The 21789-nt window shown below is 31.2% G+C and overlaps 1 long non-coding RNA gene across 1 annotated transcript; it reads right to left on the bottom strand.

The window, feature by feature from the left end:
• Positions 1-2721: 2721 nt before the first annotated feature.
• On the bottom strand, positions 2722-4987 carry LOC130012109 (uncharacterized). The gene is made up of 3 exons (XR_008787408.1): positions 4927-4987; positions 3629-3752; positions 2722-3539 (listed from the first exon to the last, which is right to left on the bottom strand). It is a non-coding gene; the product is annotated as an uncharacterized LOC130012109 (long non-coding RNA).
• Between the last annotated feature and the right edge of the window lie 16802 nt (positions 4988-21789).

Here is a 21789-nt window from a genome sequence, read left to right as displayed (position 1 = left end):
GGATGGGACAAAAAAACGAGGTCCCTTGTACACATTGGTGTGGACCTAAAAGATCCCTTGACTGTTGGAATTCTATATAAGAGTAGGCCGCGGGGGGTTGGATGGCTGAATGGTTATCACGTGCACGCTGTATCATAAAGCCTTTCATTGAGTCAACTGGCGTGGTTTCGAATCCCCGATTGTACGTGACAAGGAGTAGGGTCGCCTGTCCAACCTCGTGGGTTTTCTCCGGGTCCTCCGGTTTCCTCCCACTGCTAAAGACCCCTACGTGCAAGCGAATTATTGAAATAAAATTAAACCATATGTTAGTCCCGAAATGACCTAGTTTGTGTCTAGTGGATGTTAAGCCCCATTTCTCTCTCTCTCTCTCCCCGTAGTGCCGCTGTCCACACAAAATTTCCCTCATAGCACACTGTATAGCGTATGCCCGTCTTCATTAGCCCAGTTTGGAGAAGAACAGTAGAACGTTAAACCCCATTTCATTTCATTTTCATTTTAAAATCGATACATTTGACATGAATATATCAAAAGTTTGACATGGGCAACAACCCTATTCCATAGTAGCCGATATGGTTTCACCTTATAAATAGCCAAACAATCCTAGTTTTAATTTATAAATCGCAAAGCTCTGATATGTATAGCTGCGTTTACAAGGTTTCGCTAAAAAAGACAATTGCTCTGCAAAACATTTGATGTACAACTCGGTACTTGGATTAGCCAAACAATCAGAGCAAGTTTGAACAAAATTCTCAAAACCTCTTGTTTACAAGAATTGTGAATAAACAGAGGTAACAATATACTCCCACATAAAATGTGAGAATAAAAATGCTTTTTGAAACACTTTCTGCTTTTCAGAAACCACAGGATTCAAGTCTTGTACCTTTTCTTGTACTATTGTCAAAAGTTTCTGACATTTAAAAAATTCAACATTTTATATGACATTTTCCCATAGATTTTAAAAATATAAGAAGATCTAAAGAAGTTTAAATGCTGATGTTAAGTAGTGTGATCTGTTTCTATTCACAGATGTCCAAAATATCATATAATTCAGATGAAACTAAGTATTAATAAATAAACAGTACAAGTATTTTAATCAGAAATAATTGAGGACAGAAAATCCCTCAAGTATGAAAATAAATCTAGACTTGTTGGTCTCCAGGTTTTTTTCTTTATTTCATGCATCAGAAATTTTTATTTTTTTGTTCTGTAATTTAGAAAGACATTCATATATTTTGTCACTTTAATAAACATATTGTCTGTCTTGACCTTCATCTATCATCAATTATTTTAGGTCAGCATAGATTTCTTCTGGAAGTAGTCTTCATCACCATTTATTCATTGATAAACAAACCTTTCAATTTATTAGACATAGATCTCTTTCAGTAACTAGTTATTTCTGCACACACTTTAATCTCCACAATTTTGGCATGCCATGTTTCTAATCAGTACCCCAGTGAGTTTATATCTATTGTGATTCAATTTTCATTGTATCAAACACAATGAGCTCCCGTTTCACATTGACGAAGTTATCAGGTACGTGGATGACCTTGTATCACCTGAACATACTCTAATTGTCCCTTGATAACACTGTAGCATTGGAAGGACCCACATGTGTGCCTTTATGATTAATATTGCTAAAATAGCCATTGCCATTCATTAAAAGCACACACACTGAAAAATGAGAGCCATCATACTATCCAAATGCCAGCAACTAATTTGATAGTATTAATTTTGAAATAAATGAAAATTGACGTCAAAATTCAAAAAATATATGCAAAGTAGGCAAAATAAAGTTCATGTGTCTGTATGATCATAAAGAATTGACTTGACTATACAATACAGATGTATGAACAGGAAATGAATTAATGTAATTGTTGTTTATAGTAGTTATAATGCTTGGAGTTGAAGCAAGTGTGGTGGTCAGGGCATTGATCGTTGCTCATGCGTTTTCTTGTACCCATTAGAATAATAATCACGTCACAGACATTTTTTTTGTGTGAAAATAGGATAGATATAATAGACTTATTTACTGTGGAAAGTTAGAAATTTGTTTAGTGCAGTCTAATCTCTGATGTCTAATCAAGATATCAAATGACTAAAAAAGACCATTTACATTGAACATGTGTTGTTAGTCCCTATTGATGTTTTTCTCTAACAAATCCCATATTGATCAGGCTCATTTTTTTCTCTTGTATAATCGCGAATAATGTTGCATATATTTCCTGTGGTGGATCTTCTAAGAAAAACATATCAAACAGATGTGGATAGATATGGTGATGACGATTGTGTGTATCGATAAACAAATCACAGCAGTAAGATCAAGACTGGGGCTTGTTGGGTGTAAACACAAGTGGGCGTGTGCCAAACAAAATAAAACTCCATCCGATGAGCCGACTTAATTACTCAAACATGCACCAAATGTTTTATTGGTGAGGAATCGTAGTCACGCTTTCATCCCCAGGATTACAGACATTTTACATCAAGAATAGAGATGGTGACCTTTCAGTCTGCTTGTTTCATTAACACCTGTGATTCCCAAAACTTAGCAAACTAAACCTTTTAATAACATCCGCGCTGGGTGTACTCATTCTTTTACACAAACATTCAACCAGCCAAAAATATAACATTGTATTGTTATTTTTTCCTATTGTTTAGAAACTTAATCACATCAGTTTAATTTTTTTGACTGATGAAAACTAATTTTAAGAGGTTTTTTTTTCTTCCATAAATTAACATCTGCAATTTCCTGCTAGGTTTACCCAAAACATATTATTGAAAAAAATTAACAAAATGAACACAATGAAGTTTATTCTTAAGGTAAGATTTAATCTCATTACTTTACTTAGCAGGGAATATCATGATCCTTTCAAAAGCAATGTCCATTAACAAAGCAAAAAATAAAAACCTTAATTAATAGTTGATAACCATCAAAAGATAAAGTCATAAACATCAAATTCTAATATTGGAAAATCATTAATACTGTTTTTATCTAGTTAGAATAAGTTCATTGAAACATATGATAATCATCTATTTTACTCTGTTAAGATTTGAAATTAACTCCTAATGGGTCACGATCTGTTCTTTTTATAAATCTGTATTTATAATCAAACAAAACAGAAAATTATATTTAGACCACCATCTATTACACAAGACTCTCTCTGACTTATGTTAAGCTTACAAATGACGGTATGTCTCTCCTGTTTTCACCTTAAAAATGTTATGACATAGGGTAGCGGATCATTTAATAACCTGGTTTTTCCCATGTTCTATTTTAATAATACCTCACACAGGAACTTAGTGCAATATTATTGAATATGTGTTGATAAGTTCTGCGATAAAGTGAAAGTTTATAAACACATCAGTCTTCAGATAGAACATTATCTTTACTCTGTGTTATACAATCTCCAATGGTCTGGTACATATCTCAAGTACAGTTTACATATTCCAGCATACATAAGCTACATCATGAATATGGTATTTAGATTTGAGGTATTATCTCGACCCCATGCCAGATGTAGTCTTCTTCCAGTCCTTTAATCCTGTTTTTAAAAAAAAAAAAATGAATGTTTAGGACAGGTTGGACGCTTACACAATAAGCACCAAGTATAGTTTACAGATACCAGCATACCTGAGCTACATCCTGAATATGGTATTAATATTTGTCAAGAAAAAACACCCATGTAGATGTGATTTAGATTTGAGGTACTATCTCAATCCCATGCCAGCTGTAGTTCTCTTCCAGTCCTTTAATCCTGTTTTTAAAAAAAAAAAAAAAAATAAAGTTTAGGACAGGTTGGACGCTAACACAATAAGCACCAACTGGTGGTAAATTTGTCTGTACAGTCAAACAGGGACAATCACTTGATGAAAGTTTATCAGATTATCAGATTTAACCACAAGATAATCTAGTGGTAGGGAAATGACATTGTAAATAATCCTAACATGAGATGATTTTTGATAGAGTTTATCCATATGATGATACAGTTATACATCATTAACTTTGCAGTCTGAGATGTGTACAGGTTTTTAGAGGCAAGATCAATACCTCCCATGAGTAGCAGATATGCCTATTTGATTAAACCAATCAGGCATGGACAATAATATAATCCTCAATAAATTGTCCCAATAGCATGTTTCCAAGGCAAGGGCAACAACTACATAAGTTATGGTGGAATTACAGTAACTTTCAATCGTGAGTTCATCCTTATAATGGTACAAATAAACACTTTTACAGTGATTTAAAATGTACAGATGTTTGATATGGTTCATCCTTTTAAAACATTATAAATAACCTTTCCATGAAACTTGTTCATACAAAATGTAAACAGACATGGGTGACAACAATATGTAACCACATTAAATATGATTATCTCACATATTTTCATACACATTTATATACATCAAGTAACATTTAAACATACATTATGCAAGAGTTAAATCTGCCTATTGCAGGTCTTTCTTTAGGCCTGAAATATTATCTAAATTATTAATTTAATTAACTTATCCAAACCATAATCAACTCTGGATGTCATCGCTAGCCTGCAATATTTACTGGATTATGATCCCATTTGCTGCTCAACTTTCATTCATGATTTAATCATGAAATAGATAATCGAGACTATGTTTTTTATCGTACCGACTTTAGTAATGATGATCAAGGCGAGGCCGAAATTTCAGTGGCTTAATTCTCAGTTTATTATCTAGTTTTTAACTATTATAGTGAGAACTGCCAGCTCTTTATCTAATCTCCCATAATGTATCTTTAATTCATATGGATACTGTAGGTTTTATTCACGTCACAGATATGCACATAAATATGAAAAGAATAGTTTCAAATCCATTAGTGATTTTTTTAATAAGTTTATGAATAAATGTTTGACATCTGAAATATTTAGGCTTTGTAGTGAACACATCTGAATAACTTACCTTATCCTATAGTCATCACAAAGTACTGTATTGTGTCAACACCACTTGCCAAGAATATTGGTACAGTAGACAAGCAAGGGAAGTAACCAGTTTCCAAATGTATTTTAAAGAAAATGATTTAGCCAATTCTTATGTTTTTCTAGTCAAAGTGAACATTACAAATAAACTAATGTAATATATTATAGATTTGATAACTTACCTTTTTTGTCCCCCACCCGAGGGATTGTTAAAATTGGTTCATTTGTCTGTCTGTCCATCACACCTTTTGGGACACAACAACTCTACTTCTAATTGAGCTAGAATGTTTAAAATTTGGATAGATGTTCATTAGGTGAATGTCCTCACTGTTTGATGATATTTGGAAGAGTTCAGTGATGAACATTTACTGCTTAGGTACAGCAGGGATTAGAAAATTGATAGGTTGAAATTTGTGATACAATAACTCTGCCATTAATTGAGGTAGACACTTGTTTAGTGAATGAGCATTATTATATGTCCACATTTTCATGTGGACATGTATTGTCATCGCCCCTCTTCGTCCATGCACAATTTGTTTGTGGACACTCTACAGGTCACAGTTCTTGTCCAATTTTGACGAAACTTGAATGATAGGTTTATCTCCAAAAGATCTGATTTTGATGAAACTTGAAATGCGTATTTTTAACCCAAAGATCTTGGTTCTTTTCGATATTTGCGCATATCGGATCATAACTTCCTGAATTATGGCCCGTGATTGTACAAAAAAATCGTGTTTTTAGCTTGTGGTCCCTCTAGAGGTCACAATTATTATCTGATTTAAGAAACCGTTTGCTGGACAAAATGGCTTCCCCTCGTACGCAAATAGTGTAATTAATTGGTATATCAACGTTGTGGACCCTCTAGAGGCCACAATTTCGATCCGATTTCGATGTAACTTTAAATTTATGTTTATATCACAAAGGTCTTGGTTCCTTTTGATAATCGCGCATATGTGAACATAACTCCCTGGATTATAGATCCCCGATTGTTTGAAAAATCGAATTTTTAGCTTGTGAACCTGCTAGAAGTCATAATTTGTATTCAATTTTGAAAAACGATTAAATATATCACTGTTACACATCAGTGAAGGTTGAGTTTGAATTGTGGACCCGCTAGAAGTCATAATTTGTATTCCATTTAAAGAAACGTTTAAATATATCACTGTTACACATCAATGAAGGTTGAGTTCGATTTTAGTGAAAATCGGACCGAAACTGCCTGAAAAAAATGGCAGCTACTTTTACACAAATAGTGTAAAAGTATGTATTACCATGGTTGTGGACCCTCTAGATTTCACAATTTTGATCCGATTTTGATGAAACTTAAAATATATCTTTATGTCCCAAATATCTCAGTCCATTTCGATATTTACACATTTCAGACCATAACTTCTTGGATTATGGCCCCTGATTGTAAGAAAAATTGCTTTTTTTTTATTAGCTTGTTCTCTATCCATGTCTTGCAAAATGTGGACGTATCTTGCCTAGCAACCGCTGGTCTGGCAGTCCCACCTTTTGGAACACAATAACTCTGCTTCTGAGATAAGCAATTTGATTGACCAAGACCCGAGAACCCAGTTACTGGGTGCAGAAATAACTTCGAGTCTAATTGCGTGAGAATGATGAAACTTGGTGAATAGTTTTATTGCTTTAATCAATACCTTGACTGATATTAACAATCAGAATTTTTTGCTTAGGCTAAGCACATATAAGCAATTTGATTGTCGATGCTTTCGAACACAATAATTCTGTTTCTATTTTTTAAGTGAGAGTGTTGAAACATGGTGTATATATATAGTTTCTTTACATCTATACCTTGACTAAGTTTGATAATGAGCAGGTTCTGTTCAAATTAACCATGGACCTTATAAAGAAAAATAAGGTCCATGGTTAAACAGAGTAATTTATTGATCTAGGTTTTATATAAAGATAAATGTGCAACTAATTAATGAGTGTCATCTTGTTATGTTGAAGCCTGGGACATCAGCCTTACTGTTGACTTGTTTTGACTGAAATAAGAATTGCCAATTAGTTAACTAGAATTTAACGTTCATATATAAAAATATGTTTGTATTCATCTAGATTATCAATTAATGACCTTTTTCTCTGTACAATTATTATTACGTTTTCTCTTACGGAGAAGAGAACAATTTGATTTGGACACTGGGTTGATGATGACATGAAAGTGCCCTGTTCAAATCCTGGGGCGAGTAAATTCTTTGTAATTTTTCAAGCCCAGATCTTGCATGCAAGGTCTGAGGGCATGGTTGTTTCTTCATAATGATAATTGATTATTTTTAATTCATGTATATGAAAGAGATTAAGTTACAAGAACTAAGTAAAAAAAAATGTTATATTAGATGATTTGTTAAAGGAGCTAATTCTTTAATCTTTGGCACCTAGAACTAGAAATGGACACAAATGGGTCACAATGCATATAATTTTGTAACATGAATGTATGTAAACTGATTTACATTAAATTGTTTCTGTTTTTACTGTAATTTCTAATTTGTTATGTTCAGGGAAATACGCGAAGAGTCACAATTGAGTAGCATTCTTTGGCATCTGGTTATTCCAGTCTACATTGGTAGTATTCTCCCCTGGGATATGTTTAGCCTGGTTCATCGAGTTGTATCATTACAAAAGCATTCTGGCACACGATTCGTGTGCCAATTTTTTAAATGTTCACTGTATCTTAAATATTGGATATCAGAAGCTCATATTTTCATGGTAAGATATCAACATCAATGTGGATTTAAATTGACCAAAAAGTTGCAATTGCTGTATCAAAGGCTGTGGATGATATTGAGTGAAAGACTTAGCTACTTTTAACATTTCACTGAAGTGATTTTAAATATATGATTACGGTATGTTGCTTGTTATCGTATCCATATATAATGTTATATATTGACTATAGATGAAAGTAAAATATTGTTAATCCAATTCCATTATTACCAGTTAGTCAATTTTTTGTTTTGCTTAGTTTGTGTGTGACTTGAAATTCATATATTGCCAAGGTAGATGTGATCGGAACTTAACTTCCTGGATTATGGCCCCTGATTTCTTGTGGTCCCTCCAGTGGTCACAGTTTTTATCCGATTTTAAAAACCTGTCAAGTGCATCACCTTTACACTCTAATGACGTTTTGAGTTCGAATTTCATGAAAATCGGTCTTAAACTGTCCGGCAAACAGGATGCTCCTTGCACACAAATAATGTAAACGTATGTGATACCAAGGTTGTGGACCCTTTGGGGGTCACAATTGTTATCTGATTCTGATGAAACTTTTAATATATTTGTGATATTCCAAAGATCTTGGTTCGTTTTGATATTCGCGCATATTGAACTGTAATTTTCTGGATTTTTTAGCTTGTTCTCTGTCCGTATCTTGCTTGGCAACCGCTTGTTTTCCACAAGATTTTACATGATACAGTGTTGTAGCATGGCCTTACTGGAATTGTAAAAACTTTCCTTGAGGATTAAGTGCATAAAACCTTGGGGAGGGTTCACAATGAAACAAAATTTCAACACCATTCAGATAATTACAGAATTTTTTTGTGGGTGTCACACATGATACAAATCAAAATTGTTTAAAAAATTGCTATTCACAATACAATGTAGTGTAGGTTCATGTTTAGTTCATTTCGACTATCAGTATATTTAAACAACGCAAACTAAAAGTATAAAAGTTCTGAAATTTGTTTAAATTAATATGATACTGTTAATTTGTGAAGGAACAATTAATGTTGTTTTTTTTCAGGACACATTTGTTACGATGAAAGTGACAGCTTGATTTTGATGTACTTAAGTTTAAAATAAAATTGCTACATGATATAATGCTTTCGATTTATAAAGGGGATGAAGGTTTCATTGAAAGATCTGTCTGCAGTATGTGTGTGGTTCAACTTGATTTTTTCCTTAGTGAGACTCACCTAAAATGAAAACAAAAATTAAGAACAATGCATCAAAAAGCTGGAATTATTTAAGCCATTTTGACTTATTTTGACAAAACATGATATCCTTTGTTTGTTTGTCTAGTTTAAAACTATCATCATTACATATGAAGTTTCATAATTGGTGTTCTTGCCAAGAAAATTTAATGAGAAAACAGAAGGAAAAAAGCTCAAAAAATCAACCATGAATCTTTAAACAAACAGAAAAATTCATTAGTAGGGAGTAAATGTAATTTACAGTAAGGATTTGCCGCAAGGGAGATATATTTCATAGCTAGAGATATTTCTCTGTCTTTTTGTTAATTGTTTTACCATAGCACTATCTTAACCAGGCCAGAAATATGCCAAATATTCTCAAGCAGCTAACTCATTAAGAGGAGTAAAGTTTATTCCATCTGCATGGGGTGTTCTTTACTGTTTAATTGTTATTAGTGTGTGGGATAGCAGGGTTTCTGCTGTGTTTGGTCATTATCTTCTGTTTAATGTTAAAAAGCAGACGGTTACAGCCTTCCAATGAACATATGATGCTTACAGAGGTTATTTTCACTGAATGATGTACAAAATTAATTGGATGTAGCATAAACAGGAAATAATCAATTGAGCTGGTCTCAAAATTAAGAAAGATTAAATAATTATAGAATAAACACCTCAATGTATTACATGCCAATCAAATTGGTGGCTGCTCCATTCTTCCCATTATATAGGGCATCATAAAATATAAAAAAGTAGGAATAAAGATCCAATCTTAATTAATACCAGATGAAAAAGAGAAAACACCACAATATCTTCATTTCCTTTAACCATTTTCTAGCAAAATTAATTGACAGAGAAAACGAGAAGAAGAAGAAAAAAAACTACTGAAGAAAATATTGCCAGAAACATTCCCATTTTGATAAGAATTCTTTAAACAAGTATATTAAACTGGTTGATTATAAACTTGTAGTGCTTCTGCTAAATTAAACACGTATTGTGGATAACATTGTGTATTTAATTTGTTGTTTATAGTTATACCCTTCCTTTCTCTCTCTGATACATCAATATAATTTTATGTATGTTCTGTTCGATGGAAATCCACTTTAATGGATGAAAAAATATACCCATGAAAGTTTGTCAGAAGAAATTAATACTCAAGAAAAATGCAAATATCTAAATGTAAAATTTGAGTTATTTTCTGATATTTTAATTAAACGAAACTGTTGGGTATTTTCTATATATTTCATAAGAGCCTCTCATGTTTTCTAAAGCAACAGTTTTTATGTGTTTTAGTTTTTAAAAAGCACATTATCGATTAGATTGAACTAATCAGGTTGAGATACAAAGTGAGAAGGCAAAAAAGTGAGAATTAATGTTTTTCTACTGCTCTGACCTACCCAGTTGGAAGCTAAGCTGCTCAAAGATCATATGATTTCAGGCACTCATTATGGAACATCCCAAAGAAAAATTAATGAACTAGTCAAAAGTAGAATTAATTCATTTGGTGTGAACCTACCACAGTGAGGAGGGGCAAACAGGGTGATTTATGTTATATGTGTTTACAATCATTATAACAGGTTCCTACTTCTACACAGTTTTACCCCCATGCCTTGTGTCAGCAACTTACAAAAGCAAACAATTTGAGTCTGTCTACACCTCCATCTTATCTTCTCAAACATTAAAAGGTGATCTTCAGTAGAAGATTAGTCTTCTGATAGATTCCATCACTTGTTCTTACTGCCATTCATTTTGGTATACATCCTTAACATACATGGTTGTCATTAATACATTTTCACCTATCCACTCCCAATTTCTGATCATGTATATATCTAGAATTATTATTATCAGATAAACTTCTTTTTTTTTGTCTCAATGTACGTGTATATATAAAAGGGTTTACGATACACTATTTATAGAAAATTTATATTAATTTATTAAAATCATCAGCTGTTTTGCTTTTTGCTATAGAAAACAATCATTACATAAAATGTCTTGTGTGCAGGCGGATTATTACCTCTATGACATTTGATACATTTTTTGTAATATTTATGGCTTAATACCATATTCCAAGAAGTAATTTAACATGTAAATTTGACTTGGAGGATTATCCTGTCTAATTAGGAATAGGGTGAATTGAACTGAAATACTGTCTCTCTTTTGAGCAAATAATTTTCTGTGCCATGTGTGAGTAATGCTTCAAAGAAGTTTTGTCAGCATATGACTTTCTGGTAATATCTTTTTGAAAAACATTACAAAGTGTATGGTTTAGTCACATGTTACAATAATAATCGGGATAACATTTCAGTAAAAAGACAAAAAACAAAGAAACTATATTGAATAGTAATATTTAAAGGAGAAATACCACTTTTTTTTCAATAAATAAAATTAGCAACTATCTGAATCTTTGTGATATAATTTCAAGGGAATACCAATGTCCAGTTGTCCAATGACCTCTTGTACTAGGAATCACCTTGTGCCAGGATAATTTGTCTATGACATGCAAAAGGTTTACACTACTTGTCTACAATAAAATGAGAGGAAATAACAACATGTATTTGATGTTAGAAATAAACTGAAAAATGAATTTGTTGATGATCATTTTTTTTTAAATCCATCACAAGAGACTTTATTTGACTCCACTATTAAAGGCCATATCAGGTCACTGAGAGGTCACACAAAGTAAAATGGCTACTGGGCTACCCTTCACTTCCTAATCTGGTGCCACTAATCACATTGATGATAGCAAATGATTAACACAGATTATTAATAGCTCAGACTACCATAATTAATGAACATTTTTGAAATATTATACATTTTGTTAGCTTTGAAGCTTTATTGGGGAATGGTAGTGATTAAGATAACAGATCAATAGTGAAATAGATTAGTTCCACTACACATCTACCATCCACTAATTACATGTGACATCACTTCCCATTCAAATACCATCACTGATTATGTCCTAAACCATGGTTACAGAGATTAGATATCCATACATTTATTTATTCAACATTTCAAACTCAATAATCTTTGATTAAAACTTGTTTGCCCTCCTTGATTCCACTCACATCTACCATGGAGTTACAATTAACAGAAGGTTTGGGTGGATTGTAAAAGTGCAAGAAATTTGTGTGGTGGATATACAAGGTTGTCGATTGGGATAAATGTTGTCTGTAGACTTTACAGGTGTCTTATGTGACAATTCATCACATTAAACTTAAGACGTTAGAGACTTATACCTTAACTATCATATAGCCTTTACCCTAATTAAGATATGCAAATAAGTATAAAAATAAAGACGCAACAGAAAAATACTTGTTTATCTCTCAAATTCTTTTCTCAGTGCAAGATAACACATCTGTTTTATATTGCATTAAAAGATTGTACAAAATAGTAAGTTTGGTGTGTTGTGAAATTTGGTGCATGTTTTTACTAACTTGGGCTCTTTAGTTTAAAAAGTTTGAGATGCATAAGAAATTATAGGTTAAAAATAATGAAATAATCCACTAAATGTAGTCATTGAATCATCACTAGAACTTAGTATAAGTCTCTTGTGTTGAAATTGAAAACAAATTTAGTGATAGATGAATTGGTTTTTATAGTTTGCCTTTGGTAACAAAATGAGGAAAAAAAAGTAATTAATTTGTGGTGTTTTCTCCTTTTTTTAAAATAAGATTTTGAGAAGAAATTATTGTTTATTATTTTTTGTAAAGTGATATACTATCAGGATGTTATACTAATGTATTATAATATTTAAAAATTTTCCCTATTTTATATTTATTTTAAACAATATAAAGCAAACATTAAATCAAAGTTTCCTTAATCATATAAAAAAAACAAACACCACATTTAATCAAGTGTGTATTTCTATTGATTATATAAAACATAAATAAAAGCCAACTGTTATAGGAATGGAACTATGTAGTCTTTATATCATAAACCAATTGTTGATTGTTTAATTAAAAATGTAATAAATAGCACTAAAATGTCACATCAGGTATGAAATAATAACAGTTATATATATTTTGTTTATTTATATTAGTCATACAAAGCTGTATCCATGACAACCATTGTTATTTAGACACCAAGGAAAATTAATTTTACTGTAAGTAGTGAAGCTTTAATCTTACTAAGGTCGTGTTTACCTAAAATCTAATTAGAAAGCTTTACCGAAATAAATCCTTACAAAAACAACAGTCTTATTATCAGAATGATAGATATTTGGGTAGCCCGAATAATTGCCAAATACATTGCCATAAATCTTACCCATGGTAGAGATAGAATTTACTCTTTTTGACAAGTGGACCCTTTTACCTTCATAATTACTTTCACATAATCACCAGATGAAAGAGGGTGATTAAAAAGACTAATACCAATATGGTAGAGATCTCAAGGAAATGACTCAAATTCTCCAACTTTCTGGCCCATATTCTGATTACTTCAATGTCTTCAGCATATTTACCACAAATTGCACTGTTGTAGTCTTTATTTTCATTTGCTGTATTTAAGAATTCAGTATACTTTAAAATATTTTTAATCATTTTTCGTACATTTAATCTTGTATTAGTGTTTACATAAAAAGGGTGTTACCAGATTGATTATATTACATCAGAAGTCTACAAACCATTTTGCAAACTTAGAAAGTGTGAAAGATTTTTGAAGTAGTTTTACTTAGAAAGATTGGGTAGATAAACAAATTAAGTTTGAATCAACCAACAACTTATCTGATACATGTATCTGATGGAGTTTATTACATTCACTGTGTCTTGGCACATTTTCTTTTTTTGTCTGATTTATTTTTTTTTTAATATTGATTTTTGAACATTCTTTACCCAAGAATAAATTCTTTAGATAAATTATGAGGTTCCTTTTCCAGAACTTAACTAATGAATAATTGCTTGGAGATTATAGTTATTTGTTTTAGGGTCACGGTAATGTAGTTTTGCATGTTATTCATGCCCTTTGAAAGGTATTTATATAGCATAAATCTATTTCCAATTGAAAAGAATTATATTTTGTATCAACAAAGTTGGAAGCTATTATTCTTGTGTGGTCTGTCAAGACAAAAGATCCTTTTCCTTAAAAAGAAAGTAAATTTATTGATGACTTTTTTGTTTTGAGTCTGCAAAACTCATCTGCTTCTTTAAGAAAATTAAAATTCCCATGTCTGGAGATAATTAAGATAAAAGATAATGACAGATGATATATAGGCAAGGAGATGACTTTAACTGTCCCAAAAACATTAGTGATTTTACAACTGGTAGTTGATCAGATTGGAGAGCTTGAAGTCAGGATACATCTAATAAAACCATTAATCTTAATTCCCTTGTGTTAAAAGTAGCATTGATCTTTCAGTATTATCCCATTGGTCATCAGTAGACATATTTAAAATTTTTACAACTGGACATTGGAGATGATCTTCATTCTGTAGATGCCATACCTCCTATTAATGGCTAGTTTCAGACTCATTAGTCAATAGTATAAAATTCTGATGTCTAACCAGAGGAGCTAATGGTGATAGGGCCACTCACTCTAATTATCCGATCAACTAATGAATATTTTAACTTGTTAGATGTGTCAAAGCATAAACTATTTCTTGCTAGAACTTCTTTTCACCTTCATGTAGGTTATAATGAAAGTGGTTCCTGTATAATGACATTAGACAAGTAAATGTATCTGAGAGATCTGTCTTCATGGAATAATGATCATTTTAACAATTCATGTGGTAAACATACATGTATACTCAGATAACTAATTAATACAAAACCCCTTTACATAAACATTATATGTGTTTGGTAGTTTTTCCTATTTTCTGACAAAAGAGAAGAAAATTCATAATTCCGAGAACAAAAACAGGAGCTATTAGGTACATGCACATAACTATGAAAAAAGAAGAACAATTTATTTGGTGAGATTGAACTAAAATGTCTTAACTTTGGAATGCCAAGTGTGAAAATGTGTCGATAATGTTTTGGCAGCAGAATTTCAAATTTCTTGTTAGGGTGGCAGAATGGATTAGGAACCTTCCGTCAGATTATCACCTACCATAAGCTAGCAATAGTTGTAAATCTTGAATTAAAACAGATAAAACATTGCTTCCGAGGTTTTCATCCATACATTAAAACAGGCGTGAAGTTGGACTATTTTACTTGTATACAGTAAACACATACTGTCTTTGATATTGTTGTCAGAAGTGTGGGGTAATATTTGCTGTTTTAGGCCACTAACATTGCAACCTCCGTTAAATGATATAATGTGTTTTCTTAATCATCTTTTTACCATGCACCACACACTTCAACCACATATCGATCCAATTTCAATAGTCTTACACATTGTCATACAATTGAATATGTATTAGAAAAAATGACTTATTTCAGATCAGAAAAGAAACTTAGCCATGTGAAGAAATGAAGCTGTCTCTAGACTTCCACATACATCTTACTTATGAGTGATTTAAAAGGCCATGATGTACAAGAACCGCTGTGATTGCTGTAAGTACACATGTCAACCTGCTTTAATCAAATCAATCATCTAGTTAGCACATTTTCTATCCATTTTTTATTTTGTCCTGCACACCATGATTGTAAGGTAATCTTATGTTTTAAGGAAGATTATATCTGATTGCATTGTATGAATTTTGCAAGAAAAAGGAAATTAAAGTTTCCATTGATCTATGTATTGGCAATTCATGGGTCTATGTTCAGTAATGCTTAATAAGTAGTTATAATTGATTTTTTTGTCTAAGTAGAACGCATGTTTTTAATATATATTGTTTTGTGTGCTAATTGCATAAAGTTAGATTTACATGGTGTTGCCTCAAAACATTCACTCTTTAATCTTCTATTGTTTTTGTTTGTCGTATACACAAGACTGTCTTCATTCCACAGCTTTCTCTAAATCTTCACCTTTCATTGATTGGACTTGCGGCATTTGTGAAATAATCAATAAAACTTAAGAAAAAGAGTTGATAAACACATTCAATATCCTTTTAACACTTGACGAGGCCACATAGATTTTGATGATGAAATTCCATTATACCATTATAACATCATCTGACAGGCGGCTTCACGTAAGTGTTCTCTGTCTTGCTCTTTTCAGCTTTAGTGTTATGTCATCTTTAATTAAGGCAAGTTTTCCATCCTAACTTGATTTATGAACTTCTAGACTTGACCCTTATGCTTAAAAAGCTTAATAATAATAGGATTATCTCAAAGATATCAGATTTTCATCAAGATTATGCACAAAAACTCTTAACAGCATCATATTATCAGATGCTCTTCCCGTGATAATCTTTTTAGTTCAAAATAAGAATTTTGAATCGGCTTACACTTTTAATCATCATGATCCTAAAAAAATTGATTTTGAATTACATGTATGTTTAATCTGGTGAGATTTAAGGGTTCTTTTTAAATATTTTTTTTATAAAACATGTAGATTAAATTAAAAGATATGCAGTGATTGCTTCAAGGTCACAATATAAGAAAAACATATTGAGGAAACTTGTTAAAATAACAAATGAATGAATTGTATTTTCACTGTCTGAGTGGAAACCATATTTCCAAATTAAAACATATAATAAATGAAAATAATCTATTCTTTCCTTTTTTCTCAGACTGTGTAACATGTGTTGTGTCAGTTCATTTTAATTGTTTCAATGTGGGCGTATATCGAGAATATGAGAAATATTCTTTATTGCAGAGATTTCTAGTCTTAATATAAACAAAGGAAAGGCCGTGTCTTGACTTCAACTTTTTGATGTTCATGTAACATTCAGACAATATGGCTAATGATATGCCAATTATCTCGCTTCAACATGATTCTTATCATTTTCTCACATTTATATATTTATCTGTAGACTTTATTTGAAACACATATTTCTTAACCATACTACAGTATGATACATATTGTTCTAAAATAATATGTTAATCAAAGATTGATTCAGTTTATCCTCTGGTGTAATTTTCTTAGTTTGATCATATATTTCCAAAGGTTTTCCACAATTCCTTTTTTTGGAAGAAAGTCAAGAACTATTAAAATGGGTTTGTTCGTTTGTCTGTCACTCTTTTTGGGACACAATAACTCTGTTTTTAATTGGTCAAGAATGTCCATTCATGGTGCAGTTGTTAATGGGCATTTTCTGTTCCAGATTAAGTAGAGTGATAAACAGTTTGATTGCTAGATGCTTTATAAAAAGATAAATGTAATTAATGAGTGTCATCTATGTATTTGGGAATTGGGGCAGGGGGCATTAACCTCACTGTTGGCTTATTCTTTCTTTTTTTTCAACCTATAAGACTTATGTCATATCTCCAGTTGACATTTCCAGTTAAATACTGTATTTGAGAAGGAGAACCCTTTTGATTTGAAAAGATTTCTGATAAATACTGCCAAAGTTATGTCCATTTAACACTTAAAACAATCTAGAGGCTAAAGTTCTCATCTGATTGCCTTGTCTATTGATCTTCAATGTTTTCCAGTAATTACTGCCAGAGTTGTTGCCCATGATCACTTTATGGACACCTTAGCGGCAAAAGTTATCATTTAAATATCATTTCTTCATGGTGTAGCAGGCAGTTTTAATCTTTTCTTTTTGGAAAAAGACTGAAATCAAATCACCAAGAGACAAATGTTTATGTGTTTTAAAAACTGACATCTTGTATGAACAAGGCTTGATTTAAAATATTTTCTTTTCTTAATATGTCTTTGTTTCTTATTGTCTGATTGTAATTCTTCTGGCAGCTTTCATGTTTTTAGTTGTATGACTTTTTTGTATTTTAAGTCATCATCCTATAAGCAGTCATAAGCCCTTCATCATAAAGTAGAAAAGTGTTAAAATGGGCTAGATATATAAAATTGATTATGGTGATTAATTTGAATGATTTGCTTTGAAATTATCAGTGCTTAGCAACAGTGAGTGAAATGATATGATATTAATCTGTTTATTTGTATAGTTGTCAGGATGAGAAGTTAACCTGATTAACCAACTAAGACAGCTGTGACCAACTGCTTAGATATGCAAGACATCATTCCCAGCGACACACTATACTGCTCTTTAATACAATTGATTTCTTTATATTATAAACCTAGCAGCTCCTAGCTTAAGTATTCATACTTGATTAACATGAATTCAGTTGGAAGAGTGTCACACCTCAAGCTGTTGTTCATATGACTTAATCCAATAGTGTAATATTGAATTCTTTTTATTCATGACTGCATAAGTTCTACTTTTCCTTTAAATTCATTATATATTTCAAAAGTTTTCATATGGTAATATTCATTATTAGCTTTTGTATTTGATTTAAATCTGTTTTCTACTCGAAAAATCCATTTTCCATATTGAATTTAGACAGCATTTGTTATGTCTTGAGATTATACGAGATTATTTTAGATTCAACCACTATATTACATTTTGTATACAAATACTCAGTATTGTCTATTGTCTCAATATTCTTTCAACAGTAAATGGCTTCTCTACAAGTACCTTACCTTTTTTATTAGTATTAAATATGATTTAATATGGTTATTTTTGTAAACTAAAGATGAAAGGTAATGATTTCTTGAATTTTTTCCTATAGGTAGGAGGACAGAAGAGGACCATGTAAGGTTAATGCATTCAGCTTTTCAGTCTGACAATTTATTCCATGTGTCTTTGAATACAGTTATTGATTGGAGCTGTAATTTATCACTTTTTGAAAATTCTTTGCCTGTTTTTCTTCAAACAAACCCTAATTGTGGTGGTAATAAGTGTCTTTTGTCACATTCGAGTTTTGTCTGCAGTGTGTTGACTTAATCAAGTCATCTAGGAATATTGATGGGACAGACTGATAAGTGTGCGCTTTATTAATGCTTATATTAAATTATAACATATATTGAAAATAAGGGAGATCTAGTTTGATAAATGAGAGAATGTTAAAGAGATTAATAAACAGACTGTCTGACTTTTCTCGCTTCTTTTTGTGTTTAAGCTGGCTAAGAATCTTTAATTGCATTAATCCAGAACATGGGTTTCTATCATGAAACACCCATATCTATCATAATGTGTTTAGTTGTATGAAGCAACATGTTAATTGTGATAGAGAACAGAAAGTAATTATTCTGATAATAAACAGCCTAACTTCCAATCCCCCACAACAATCAAAACTCCATTTTGGATAAATGTACGTAATTGCATTAATTTAAACTAGCGTCAATAAATTATCATTGTTATCATCTGTCTCGTTTTAAATAAGATTTTTTCCCAAGTTATTAAAATACCAGTACCTGTTTACATCACTGTCTCTGTAATATCTATAATTACATCAGATTTTTTTATACAGGCAAATATGATTGGTTGCATTAAATGACGTATGTTCAAATCTTCGTGATAAAGACGTTTGTCTCACTTTTTGTCATTTCAACAGAAAATGTCAAACATCTTTTCCGAAAAGAATTTTATAATTAAAATGAAAACATTTCTCAATATATAATGCTATTTCATTTTGTTGCATCAAACCTTCATCAACTGTGTGCAGTATGAAATATTTAAGCAGTTACTGTGATACTAAATGAGATGGGGCAATATTATTCACACATTCTTATCCTTAATAATTGACAGTGGTAACTGTCTGACAGAAATTGACAAACAGAAATTTAAAAACAAGTATATTTACATGTCATCAAATATGATATTTCAGATAATTATTTATACAAAACACTATATTATGTACAACAATGACCAATTTTATACCACTTCTCATTTGAGTAGTTCACATGACACAGAAAATTGTACCTTTGTAATTAAAAGGCAGGAGAGCCAAATGCCCTATTGACATTGGTTGAAATAATCTGTGGGATTTGACCTTATAGAATACTGAGGATTTACCTAACTGGTTCAAAAACAATGAAGAAATATCAAAACATGGATATTGAGTACCGAAATGTTACATATTAACTTGAAAGAAACATGTAAAATCAACATGTCAAAATCAGTTCAAAGCATGAATGTGTGTATGTATTTCTATGTATGTATGTATACAATAAAGAAATCAATATAAATTTTAAAAAATAATATGTACACTTTCAAAAAAATAATCCATGAATTCATTTTCAGAATTTTCTTAGTTATACAATATGAAATCTAGTACTGAAGTTGAAAATATATTTTTTCACAATACGTTAATGTATCAACCGAAGACCAGAAGGAACTAGAAATGAAATAATATGAAATGGGGGTTAACATCCTACTGTTCTGCATCATCCAGGATTATGAAGACAGTGGTGATATGGCCGATTTTTATTTCAAATTCTATCTTTTATGGGTTCTTTTGCATGTAAACAGGACCTCAAATTTTCTTACCAATGACAAGATTGATCACATGATGATACAAAATTGTTCATTTGATATTGAAATTGTTGAAATGACAAGATGGGAGTTTATCGACATCATAGTGACGTTAATCAGGTGATTATAATGTATGATTGTTTAAAATAATAAACAAGAGTACAACAAAAGTTTGGAGGATCTGTAGCTCACAATACCTATTATCTATGCTACTCATGGGTTGGATTCCAGGTTTGTACATAAGGAGTCAAATCACAAGCAAATTATGTTAGTCCTGGTTAGTTTCGCATGGACATTAAATTGAATTTTTTCTCTGTGAACAAAAGTTTGTTAACCATTTAAACTGTAAAGAGAAGTAGAATCTAGTGTTTTAAAAATAGGAAGCATACCCAGACTCGTGCACAACACTTGAAAGCTACGTAGCAGATCACATTGGTGCCAATGGCCACATAAGGGATTTTTTTCAAATGATAATGACATCTTTCAGATGATGATTTCATATTGTTCAGATGATGTTGATATTGATCAAATGATATTACTGATATTAATGGTACAGGAAAGGTAATGAGGATATTCAGAAGATATTCAAATGAGGATATTGAGATTGTTCGGATGATAATACATTGGTTAAAATTGTTCAGATGATTATGAAGTTGTTCAGATAATAATACAACATTGATATTGAAATGACTTTGTTGTATGATGATAAAAACATGGACAAGATAGTAATATTGAGATTGATCAGATAATGATTTCAGATTAATAATTGCAAGCTAATTTATTGCATACTAAATGCACTTCAGTAAACTAACATAGTAAGTAAAGAACAGTTAGTCTTAAAACAGAAATAACTATTGTAGCTTTAAAAAGAGAAATAAACGGAATGGTGCTGATTACGGACCTGAAACAGTAAGGCTAAATTCTCAGGAATTTTGGGGATCATTATTAGAAGTACAATTGGTCACTTTATTATCTTGCTAATTTCTTGTTTTCAGTTTTACAAAACTTCTAATTTGAATCTGCTAATTGTCAAAAATTTGTAAAAAGCAATGTATTAAAATTTAGATTTTTTGGTCTCTGCAAAATGGCTTATCATTGATGATATTAAAATTGGTTTTTATTGTGTCAAATTTCAGGAGGGTTTAATTTGCTATTCTAAGTAAAGGTTATCCCACAACTAATTGCAAATTTTAATACAGGAAACAAAACGTAAGTAATGGGATTTTAACAGTTATTTTCCACATGATAATGATTTAATCACTTCACATCCTGATATACTTTATGTATACACAAAATGTCATAGTAAAATAACATATAATATACTAGAACATAGTGTTTAGGGGTCAATATACATAATGTTATCACTTCAATTATTCAGAAAATATTTAACTTGAATCGAAAATACAGCCCAATTTTTTAATTTACTGGGATTATAGAAACTATCAATTTTTCGCTATTAAGATCATCATGTAGATTAGATAAGTGTTGAAATTTGTATATATTGATCTTTCTGAAATGTTAAAATGTAAATAAGTTATGAGTTTTTATAGTTAAAAATACTGTTAGAAATATATATATATTGAATTTGATTTTCTACGCCATG

Source organism: Patella vulgata, chromosome 3 (genome assembly GCF_932274485.2).
Source record: "Patella vulgata chromosome 3, xgPatVulg1.2, whole genome shotgun sequence".
Taxonomy (NCBI): domain Eukaryota; kingdom Metazoa; phylum Mollusca; class Gastropoda; family Patellidae; genus Patella; species Patella vulgata.
Note: the sequence above shows the minus strand (reverse complement) of the source record. Positions and strands in the feature narration are given on the sequence as shown.